Source organism: Schistocerca americana, unplaced genomic scaffold (assembly GCF_021461395.2).
Source record: "Schistocerca americana isolate TAMUIC-IGC-003095 unplaced genomic scaffold, iqSchAmer2.1 HiC_scaffold_404, whole genome shotgun sequence".
NCBI classification, from domain to species: domain Eukaryota; kingdom Metazoa; phylum Arthropoda; class Insecta; order Orthoptera; family Acrididae; genus Schistocerca; species Schistocerca americana.
Genome location: NW_025726131.1, coordinates 77,501 through 88,798, shown reverse-complemented (window position 1 = coordinate 88,798; position 11,298 = coordinate 77,501). Strand labels below are relative to the sequence as shown.

Genomic DNA, 11,298 nt, shown 5'->3' with positions numbered 1-11,298 from the left:
TTTTATCTTGTCTCTGATTTTCTTGATCTCTTTTGGGCGAACTCGGTCGTCCGTCCGTGCCCTCCATCGGCAGTTTCTTTTCATTGTGAACGGACGACCGAGGTCGTCCGTATTTCTTTCCTGTACTGTTCTTTTCTGTGTCTTTGTTCTGTCTCTGTGTTGGTGTGATATGTTGTGTCAGGGGCGCCTCTGGTCGCCCACTTCTGCCCTCCATCGGCATTTCTTTGTTATGGGAAATGGGCGACCGAGGTCGCCCTTCTGTTTGTACTTGTGCTTCTCTTGTGTTCGTTGTTTGTACTTGTGCATCTACCATATGTAGTGTCTGCACTTGTGCATCCTGCATTATGTTTTGTTTCTTGTCTTGTATCGATGATTCCCGTTGTGTCTTTGGTACCTCTGACTGTCCATCCCTACTTTCCATCTGCATTTTCCTGTCATAAAAAATGGGCGACCGAGGTCGCCCCTGTGTTTGTACTTGTACTTCTTTCGTGTATACAGCTTGTACTTGTGTATCTGTCATTTTTTGTTTTTCTTTTCCTATCCCCTGTATTGTCTCTTGGTGGTATATTTTTGGTTGTGTTGTTCTTTTAATGGGAGTTATAGCAATGCAGTTTTGTGCTGTACATTTTGTGTGTTGTTTATTGTCTTGTGTGTTGTTTTTCGTTCCCTTATTTTCAGGCTGTTTGCCTGTGGTCCCTTTTGCCTCCTGTTCCCTTGCCCCTACTGCTTCCCTGATTTTTATGCCCCTTAGTGTATCCCTTAATTGCTTACTAGGTGATTTGTGCTTCTTTCTTTTTTCTTGGGGTTTACTCTCCATAGTCTGTCCTTTGTATTAATCTCCCTAGTAAAAGCTGATATGTGGGGCATTCTTTTGAGTTTGGTGCTCTACATTTTCTTTTCCCTCTTCGATTACATGGTATACATGTTTCCGGCCTGTTCTTTTCAGGGCACTCTTTCTTGTTGTGGTTATCTGTTCCACAGTGACCACAGGTGGGGTCACCCCAAGTACAATACTTCTGAACGTGGCCCAGATCCATGCATTTATGGCATCTGGGTACCACACAATAGTCCTTGACCGCCACTGAACTATATTCTACATATATTCTTCCACTTTGTATAAGCTCTTTCCTTAACGTTGGTGAGACTTCAACTACTTGATGGCCCGTATCTCTATCCTTTTTCCCCATCCTAAATTTCGGTCTAAATTCCTTTTTAAAATCTTGTAGGCTCAACTTTTCTTCGAAATTCTGCATGTGAATACATTCTGTTAGTTCTTCTGGTGTTAGTCTGTTCGAAACATCAAATATGGTCATTAATGGCCATCGTTTCTTTGTTTTTTCGCATATTACAGATCTCTGTAGGTCTTTATGCCCCATTATAGTGTTCCTATCCTGCTGTGTGGGGGTTTCCACTATTACTGCATTTTTAGCTATTACTACTTTATTTATTTTAACTTTTGCCTTGGTTGGGTTTATTACTCTCGTAAATATTTCTTTCACTTCTTTCACACTCTGTCCTTCTTTTGGTTTCAAAAATAATGCCACTCCTTGCTTCGCTGTCACTTTTTCTATACTCTCTTTCATGTTTATTTGTGGTTTCTGTGGTCCTCCTGCCACCACTGTGGCATATGTCTTTGTTCTTTCAGTCGTAATTTGTTTGTTTTGCCGTTCCAACTCTTTAATTCTTCCTTCTAGTTGGCTTTGGGCTATTGCCCACAAGGCCAACTTATCCTTTATCTCGTTGATCCTATCATTGCTCATCTTCCCTTTGTCTGTCACTAGTAGCGCGTTTATTTCTTTTAGCCTTTCGGCTGCGCTCTTTATTTCAGTGTCTGCGTTATCATCGCATCGCTCGGAAGTCTCTCTCTCTGTGTTTACCGCCATAATTTCTGAGAGAGACCAAAAAAGTTGAGAGCCCGTCTCTTTCCCCGGACCGGCTCTTCTGGCATGGGGGGAGGCTTAGTGCAGCTCGCTCACCAGTCCCGCCCCTGGACCAAGAGCTTTGTGAGCTGCCGGGTTTAGCGCGCCGTTTCCAGCGCACTAGTCCCCTTCCACGACTGTACCACTGGAGATTTCTCCCGTCCCTCCCCGGCAAATGCCCAGCGCATTCCGGAGAGGCGGATTCACCTCTCGGCCTTCGCCCCCTACTAGGCCGAGTTTCCACCCTAAGGCCTTAGACCCAGCCCTACCCAGGTGCTGGGTCGGTCCCCCAGACTTTCGGGGGTCTGGCCCCATCTAACCTAGCCAGGGACGTGTTACCACGCCCTGGTTTGGCGGAGCATGTCGAAGTCCCCGACATGGCGCTGAGCCTTTGCCGGCTCAGGCCACGATCCCTCCCCAGCGAGTACAGCCGCGGGAAAATCAGGACAGGTGTTGTGTCCTTGTTTACGCAGCTCCCCCTGCGCCATGCACCCTTTGCTTTCACCTTGGGTTGGGGGACTTTTAACGTCGTCCATGACGTGAGGAACTGCAGTGGCCAGACCGCAGGGTTCCGGGATCGTCGTAAGACTTACCCTCATACCCTCGCCCAGCCACCGCGCTCAACTCAAGAGAGACAGTTGTTATGCCTCCCGTAACGCAGCTTCCCCTGCGCCATGCACCCTTTGCTTTCGCTTGGGTTGGGGGCATTTAACGTCCTGCCAGGACGGGAGTTTTACGTCCTGCCTTGACACAACGACAACCCACACCTATCAACGCAGCCCGGAAGGTGTTAAAGGAGTCAGTCCGGGTCTTATACGTGGAGTTTGACATCAACGAGACGGTGCGGCACTCAAACCCGAGTTACGTTCCCCGGAGGGTCTCCACACGTACCGGGGGATCATGACCGACCATGTCTCACCCACCGCTTTTGATAATTCACGGTGGGCCAGTGCGGACCAGTGTGGGTTGCACCCAGTTAAGGGCTAGCCTTTTAACGTCATGCATGGACGGCCCTTCCCGTGTTAGCTTCGCCCCATCTTGTGGGGGTACTGAGCGCCAGGGCCACGTCAAGGCCACGGGATAGGACATTACGGTCCCCGCCCCACTCAGGTTCCTCTGAGCCCTGCTGAAGGCAAAACTTTCAGGGAATCAGAGGGTCTCCTGGCGGTTTTAACCCAGTTATCGGGAGGCAACACACCTCCCCCGGGTGGCGCCACGCAGACCGCTTTCCCAGCGAGTAGATAGGGACAGCGGGAATCTCGTTAATCCATTCATGCGCGTCACTAATTAGATGACGAGGCATTTGGCTACCTTAAGAGAGTCATAGTTACTCCCGCCGTTTACCCGCGCTTGCTTGAATTTCTTCACGTTGACATTCAGAGCACTGGGCAGAAATCACATTGCGTCAACACCCGCTAGGGCCATCGCAATGCTTTGTTTTAATTAGACAGTCGGATTCCCCCAGTCCGTGCCAGTTCTGAGTTGATCGTTGAATGGCGGCCGAAGAGAATCCGCGCACCCGCGCGCCCCCGGAGGAGCACGCTAAGGCGGACGCGGCCTCGCAGCAAGGAAGATCCGTGGGAGGCCAAGGCACGGGACCGAGCTCGGATCCTGCACGCAGGTTGAAGCACCGGGGCGCGAACGCCGCGCAGGCGCGCGCATCCTGCACCGCCGGCCAGCACGAGGCCAACCAACGGCGAGAGCAGACCACGCCCGCGCTAAACGCCCGCACTTACCGGCACCCCTACGGCACTCACCTCGCCCAGGCCCGGCACGTTAGCGCTGACCCACTTCCCGACCAAGCCCGACACGCCCCGATCCTCAGAGCCAATCCTTATCCCGAAGTTACGGATCCAATTTGCCGACTTCCCTTACCTACATTATTCTATCGACTAGAGGCTCTTCACCTTGGAGACCTGCTGCGGATATGGGTACGAACCGGCGCGACACCTCCACGTGGCCCTCTCCCGGATTTTCAAGGTCCGAGGGGAAGATCGGGACACCGCCGCAACTGCGGTGCTCTTCGCGTTCCAAACCCTATCTCCCTGCTAGAGGATTCCAGGGAACTCGAACGCTCATGCAGAAAAGAAAACTCTTCCCCGATCTCCCGACGGCGTCTCCGGGTCCTTTTGGGTTACCCCGACGAGCATCTCTAAAAGAGGGGCCCGACTTGTATCGGTTCCGCTGCCGGGTTCCGGAATAGGAACCGGATTCCCTTTCGCCCAACGGGGGCCAGCACAAAGTGCATCATGCTATGACGGCCCCCATCAACATCGGATTTCTCCTAGGGCTTAGGATCGACTGACTCGTGTGCAACGGCTGTTCACACGAAACCCTTCTCCGCGTCAGCCCTCCAGGGCCTCGCTGGAGTATTTGCTACTACCACCAAGATCTGCACCGACGGCGGCTCCAGGCAGGCTCACGCCCAGACCCTTCTGCGCCCACCGCCGCGACCCTCCTACTCGTCAGGGCTTCGCGGCCGGCCGCAAGGACCGGCCATGACTGCCAGACTGACGGCCGAGTATAGGCACGACGCTTCAGCGCCATCCATTTTCAGGGCTAGTTGCTTCGGCAGGTGAGTTGTTACACACTCCTTAGCGGATTCCGACTTCCATGGCCACCGTCCTGCTGTCTTAAGCAACCAACGCCTTTCATGGTTTCCCATGAGCGTCGATTCGGGCGCCTTAACTCGGCGTTTGGTTCATCCCACAGCGCCAGTTCTGCTTACCAAAAGTGGCCCACTTGGCACTCCGATCCGAGTCGTTTGCTCGCGGCTTCAGCATATCAAGCAAGCCGGAGATCTCACCCATTTAAAGTTTGAGAATAGGTTGAGGTCGTTTCGGCCCCAAGGCCTCTAATCATTCGCTTTACCGGATGAGACTCGTACGAGCACCAGCTATCCTGAGGGAAACTTCGGAGGGAACCAGCTACTAGATGGTTCGATTAGTCTTTCGCCCCTATACCCAGCTCCGACGATCGATTTGCACGTCAGAATCGCTACGGACCTCCATCAGGGTTTCCCCTGACTTCGTCCTGGCCAGGCATAGTTCACCATCTTTCGGGTCCCAACGTGTACGCTCTAGGTGCGCCTCACCTCGCAATGAGGACGAGACGCCCCGGGAGTGCGGAGGCCGCCGCCCCGTGAAGGGCGGGGAAGCCCCATCCTCCCTCGGCCCGCGCAAGGCGAGACCTTCACTTTCATTACGCCTTTAGGTTTCGTACAGCCCAATGACTCGCGCACATGTTAGACTCCTTGGTCCGTGTTTCAAGACGGGTCGTGAAATTGTCCAAAGCTGAAGCGCCGCTGACGGGAGCGATTATTCCGCCCGAGAGCATCCCGAGCCAACAGCGGCGCGGGTCCGGGGCCGGGCCAGGTAGGTCCGTCATCCGGGAAGAACCGCGCGCGCTTGCCGGGAGCCCGAGCGCCCAAAGGGGCGAATCGACTCCTCCAGATATACCGCCGGGCAGCCAGCCAGGACACCGGGGCTCTGCCCAACAGACGCGAACCGAGGCCCGCGGAAGGACAGGCTGCGCACCCGGGCCGTAGGCCGGCACCCAGCGGGTCGCGACGTCCTACTAGGGGAGAAGTGCGGCCCACCGCACACCGGAACGGCCCCACCCCGCGGCGAGTGGAAAGGCAACCGGACACGACCCCGCCGCGGATTGCTCCGCGCGGGCGGCCGGCCCCATCTGCCGAGGGCGGAGGCCAGTGGCCGGATGGGCGTGAATCTCACCCGTTCGACCTTTCGGACTTCTCACGTTTACCCCAGAACGGTTTCACGTACTTTTGAACTCTCTCTTCAAAGTTCTTTTCAACTTTCCCTCACGGTACTTGTTCGCTATCGGTCTCGTGGTCATATTTAGTCTCAGATGGAGTTTACCACCCACTTGGAGCTGCACTCTCAAGCAACCCGACTCGAAGGAGAGGTCCCGCCGACGCTCGCACCGGCCGCTACGGGCCTGGCACCCTCTACGGGCCGTGGCCTCATTCAAGTTGGACTTGGGCTCGGCGCGAGGCGTCGGGGTAGTGGACCCTCCCAAACACCACATGCCACGACAGGCGGCAGCCTGCGGGGTTCGGTGCTGGACTCTTCCCTGTTCGCTCGCCGCTACTGGGGGAATCCTTGTTAGTTTCTTTTCCTCCGCTTAGTAATATGCTTAAATTCAGCGGGTAGTCTCGCCTGCTCTGAGGTCGTTGTACGAGGTGTCGCACGCCACACCGCCAGCCGGCTGTGCACGCTACCGAGTAAGTACCGGTATGCGAACCGCCAGGCGACGGGCGCGCATCGCACGTTTAAGGAGGCGCGGCCGGCCCCACAGGCGGCCGCGACGCTCCCAGGTCTGCGAAGCGGGGCAAACGCCGCGCGCTTCAGTATACGTAGCCGACCCTCAGCCAGACGTGGCCCGGGAACGGAATCCATGGACCGCAATGTGCGTTCGAAACGTCGATGTTCATGTGTCCTGCAGTTCACATGTCGACGCGCAATTTGCTGCGTTCTTCATCGACCCACGAGCCGAGTGATCCACCGTCCTGGGTGATCTTTTCTTAGTTTACACTGTCTCTTTCAAGACAGTTGCATAGGCGGGACGTAGGCGTGTGGCGGCCCCTGTTCAAGCGTTCTGTGTCCAACGGCCTCACGGCCGATGGGCGTCGTACGGCTCCACACCGGAGCGGACAGGCAGTCGGGCGAAAGTCATTCAAAACCGGCGCCAGGCGCCAGGTGCCGCAGGCCAGCCGCTCCAGCGCTTCAGCGCTCGTACCACACAACATTGGCGTTAGTTTTGAGAAGCACGCGTGGTTCCGCACGCGGCGCACGGCTACTGCGAGCCGTACAGGTAGCGTGTTGCGCGACACGACACGCACATCGAAAGACATGCAGTCTAGTCGGTAATGATCCTTCCGCAGGTTCACCTACGGAAACCTTGTTACGACTTTTACTTCCTCTAAATGATCAAGTTTGGTCATCTCTCCGGTAGCATCGGCAACGACAGAGTCAATGCCGCGTACCAGTCCGAAGACCTCACTAAATCATTCAATCGGTAGTAGCGACGGGCGGTGTGTACAAAGGGCAGGGACGTAATCAACGCGAGCTTATGACTCGCGCTTACTGGGAATTCCTCGTTCATGGGGAACAATTGCAAGCCCCAATCCCTAGCACGAAGGAGGTTCAGCGGGTTACCCCGACCTTTCGGCCTAGGAAGACACGCTGATTCCTTCAGTGTAGCGCGCGTGCGGCCCAGAACATCTAAGGGCATCACAGACCTGTTATTGCTCAATCTCGTGCGGCTAGAAGCCGCCTGTCCCTCTAAGAAGAAAAGTAATCGCTGACAGCACGAAGGATGTCACGCGACTAGTTAGCAGGCTAGAGTCTCGTTCGTTATCGGAATTAACCAGACAAATCGCTCCACCAACTAAGAACGGCCATGCACCACCACCCACCGAATCAAGAAAGAGCTATCAATCTGTCAATCCTTCCGGTGTCCGGGCCTGGTGAGGTTTCCCGTGTTGAGTCAAATTAAGCCGCAGGCTCCACTCCTGGTGGTGCCCTTCCGTCAATTCCTTTAAGTTTCAGCTTTGCAACCATACTTCCCCCGGAACCCAAAAGCTTTGGTTTCCCGGAGGCTGCCCGCCGAGTCATCGGAGGAACTGCGGCGGATCGCTGGCTGGCATCGTTTATGGTTAGAACTAGGGCGGTATCTGATCGCCTTCGAACCTCTAACTTTCGTTCTTGATTAATGAAAACATACTTGGCAAATGCTTTCGCTTCTGTTCGTCTTGCGACGATCCAAGAATTTCACCTCTAACGTCGCAATACGAATGCCCCCGCCTGTCCCTATTAATCATTACCTCGGGTTCCGAAAACCAACAAAATAGAACCGAGGTCCTATTCCATTATTCCATGCACACAGTATTCAGGCGGGCTTGCCTGCTTTAAGCACTCTAATTTGTTCAAAGTAAACGTGCCGGCCCACCGAGACACTCACTCAAGAGCACCCTGGTAGGATTGCAACGGGGTCCGCCTCGGGACGCACGAGCACGCACGAGGCGCGTCGCACGCCTTCAGCTCGCCCCACCGGCAGGACGTCCCACGATACATGCCAGTTAAACACCGACGGGCGGTGAACCAACAGCGTGGGACACAAATCCAACTACGAGCTTTTTAACCGCAACAACTTTAATATACGCTATTGGAGCTGGAATTACCGCGGCTGCTGGCACCAGACTTGCCCTCCAATAGATACTCGTTAAAGGATTTAAAGTGTACTCATTCCGATTACGGGGCCTCGGATGAGTCCCGTATCGTTATTTTTCGTCACTACCTCCCCGTGCCGGGAGTGGGTAATTTGCGCGCCTGCTGCCTTCCTTGGATGTGGTAGCCGTTTCTCAGGCTCCCTCTCCGGAATCGAACCCTGATTCCCCGTTACCCGTTACAACCATGGTAGGCGCAGAACCTACCATCGACAGTTGATAAGGCAGACATTTGAAAGATGCGTCGCCGGTACGAGGACCGTGCGATCAGCCCAAAGTTATTCAGAGTCACCAAGGCAAACGGACCGGACGAGCCGACCGATTGGTTTTGATCTAATAAAAGCGTCCCTTCCATCTCTGGTCGGGACTCTGTTTGCATGTATTAGCTCTAGAATTACCACAGTTATCCAAGTAACGTGGGTACGATCTAAGGAACCATAACTGATTTAATGAGCCATTCGCGGTTTCACCTTAATGCGGCTTGTACTGAGACATGCATGGCTTAATCTTTGAGACAAGCATATGACTACTGGCAGGATCAACCAGGGAGCTGCGTCAACTAGAGCTGAGCAGCCGGCCGCCCGGGAGTGTGTCCCGGGGGCCCGCGCGAACACGCAAGCGTCCGCTCAATTATTCTGCAAACAGGAGGAGGCTGAGCTCCCCTGCACAATACACCTCGAAACCCTCTCAGGTCCCGGCGGCGCGCAGCGCCGTCCTAAGTACTTGGTCGGGTTCGAGAGAGGCGCAATCGCCCGGAGTTTGGCGAGTAGACGCTTTAGGTGCGACCACCCGTGCTCCCAACTGAGCTTGCCGCTGCCGACAGAGGCCCGGGAGCGTGCTGTCGTGGCATTGCCGGCGGGAGACAACACGCGCCACCTACGGTGGCCGGCAGCTCCAACGCCAGCGCCACAGAAGGACAAAAGCCCCACTTGGGTGCCGAAGCGAACTCTCCCAGCACAGCGCACGCGCCAACACGTCCGCACAGCTGCGATACAATCCACCTGCGAGAACCGCAGAGGCGACCGAGCAGCAGACGGCGTCGCGGCGCCGAGCGCCGGGCGGCGGCGCATCCTCAGCGCACACAGTCCTCAATCGGACCAGCACACTGCAGATGTCCACCGCGCTTCGCACCGGGCCCGCGAGGACCTACTTTGGCCGCACGGCGCCGCGTGCAGGGTGCGCCGGCGCGCAGCTGCGCCGCCTGCCGCCTCCGTCGGCCGGCGCGCCTGCCACTGGCCGCCCCCACCAGCCGGCTGTAGCGCGTGCGCCCACGCACCGCGCGGCCAGCACGCCGGAAGGCCCCCCCTCACCGGCCGGGGACGGTCCCACCCAGCCACCGCCGCGTATCGCTTCACACCCACATGCCATTCACGTTCGTGGGCATGGTGGGTATCGCTGAAACAACCGGTTGGTAGCTCAACCGATCGTCGCCATCACTGATTCACCTCTAGCGAGAACAACCGCACCACAACGGTTTACCAGTTCTTCATTTGCGTAACGTCACCAGCAAACGTAGACGTCCATCGCCATTTGCAAATTCAACGATTGTTGCATGCCTGTGTCAGGTGTCACGACACACTATGTCTGCCCACATACACGCAACAACATGTGCACGCTTCGCGAACATGTGGAAGGTGGCCCCCGTACGTATGCGATGTCCATTGCGCGAACGACTGTCAACCGGCCTCTGTCGCATGTCGCAGATGTGGAACGCAGTGCACCATGCTATCACGGTGTGTGAGAAGAGACGACTACGTCTGACAACACGCGCCACTACATCAACAGACGGCTCATGCTGATCGCCATCCACGGCATACCATACTGCAATCCAGCTCTTATAGGGAGACGACACGTAGCTGAGTGCACAATATTTGGACCGTATGGTTCGCCGTTGTTGGCGCAGTCGTGGTACGGTCACACATGTACCACGATGTATCATTCAGTACATGAGGACCAATGTGCGGTACAGTGTGTGATTTGGACGTACAACATCAGCGGACAGTTGCCACAAGCCGTACCACAACGTAGGCTGTGCTTCGCCATGCGAATGCCAATGAACAACTGCGAAGGGCATTGAGCATGTACGTCCTGCCGCCATCCGCATTACAGTGTATAGCTGCAAGGTGTTTAACATGAAGCGATACTCTGGGGACCGGGCAGTGCGAGTAGCAAACTATATTGCGGGGGTTGCAGTTAGGCAACACTACACTAATTTAACGCGTCGTATGACAATTACAGAGCAGGTTAAGGCCCAACGTGTGTTGGGTTAAGGCCCAACGTGTGTTGGGTTAAGGCCCAACGTGTGTTGGGTTAAGGCCCAACGTGTGTTGGGTTAAGGCCCAACGTGTGTTGGGTTAAGGCCCAACGTGTGTTGGGTTAAGGCCCAACGTGTGTTGGGTTAAGGCCCAACGTGTGTTGGGTTAAGGCCCAACGTGTGTTGGGTTAAGGCCCAACGTGTGTTGGGTTAAGGCCCAACGTGTGTTGGGTTAAGGCCCAACGTGTGTTGGGTTAAGGCCCAACGTGTGTTGGGTTAAGGCCCAACGTGTGTTGGGTTAAGGCCCAACGTGTGTTGGGTTAAGGCCCAACGTGTGTTGGGTTAAGGCCCAACGTGTGTTGGGTTAAGGCCCAACGTGTGTTGGGTTAAGGCCCAACGTGTGTTGGGTTAAGGCCCAACGTGTGTTGGGTTAAGGCCCAACGTGTGTTGGGTTAAGGCCCAACGTGTGTTGGGTTAAGGCGCAACATAGGTTAGGTTAAGGCGCAACATAGGTTAGGTTAAGGCGCAACATAGGTTAGGTTAAGGCGCAACATAGGTTAGGTTAAGGCGCAACATAGGTTAGGTTAAGGCGCAACATAGGTTAGGTTACGGCGCAACATAGGTTAGGTTAAGGCGCAACATAGGTTAGGTTAAGGCGCAACATAGGTTAGGTTACGGCGCAACATAGGTTAGGTTAAGGCGCAACATAGGTTAGGTTAAGGCGCAACATAGGTTAGGTTAAGGCGCAACATAGGTTAGGTTAAGGCGCAACATAGGTTAGGTTAAGGCGCAACATAGGTTAGGTTAAGGCGCAACATAGGTTAGGTTAAGGCGCAACATAGGTTAGGTTAAGGCGCAACATAGGTTAGGTTACG

The 11,298-nt window shown here is 55.1% G+C and overlaps 2 non-coding genes and 1 pseudogene across 2 annotated transcripts; all 3 read right to left on the bottom strand.

Moving 5' to 3' along the window:
* Positions 1–3,134: 3,134 nt before the first annotated feature.
* On the bottom strand, positions 3,135–6,114 carry LOC124582237 (annotated as a pseudogene).
* A 188-nt stretch (positions 6,115–6,302) lies between these two features.
* On the bottom strand, positions 6,303–6,457 carry LOC124582213. The gene has a single exon (XR_006973801.1). It is a non-coding gene; the product is annotated as a 5.8S ribosomal RNA (ribosomal RNA).
* A 351-nt stretch (positions 6,458–6,808) lies between these two features.
* Positions 6,809–8,718, bottom strand: LOC124582226. Its single transcript, XR_006973813.1, has one exon. It is a non-coding gene; the product is annotated as a small subunit ribosomal RNA (ribosomal RNA).
* Between the last annotated feature and the right edge of the window lie 2,580 nt (positions 8,719–11,298).